Here is a 328-nt window from a genome sequence, read left to right on the forward strand (position 1 = left end):
GCACAGACACACACTGTATCACTGCTCTGCAAGAGCCCTGCCCACATTTAGTCAGCCCAGTGCCCCCAGACTACCAGCCCAGCATTCCCCCCCGCACCCTGCCACCGACGCTGCCAGCCCAGTGTCCCGCCCCAGATGCTGCCAGCCCAGCATTCCCCCCCACCCCCCGCCCCAGACGCTGCCAGCCCAGCGTTCCACCCCCCCGCCCCAGACGCTGCCAGCCCAGCATTCCCCCCCGCACCCTGCCCCCGACGCTGCCAGCCCAGCGTCCCGCCCCAGATGCTGCCAGCCCAGCATTCCCCCCACCCAGGGAACAGCGGCTCAAGCC

Source organism: Terrapene carolina, unplaced genomic scaffold (assembly GCF_002925995.2).
Source record: "Terrapene carolina triunguis isolate 2854851 unplaced genomic scaffold, T_m_triunguis-2.0 Scaffold17180, whole genome shotgun sequence".
In the NCBI taxonomy this organism is placed as follows: Eukaryota; Metazoa; Chordata; order Testudines; family Emydidae; genus Terrapene; species Terrapene triunguis.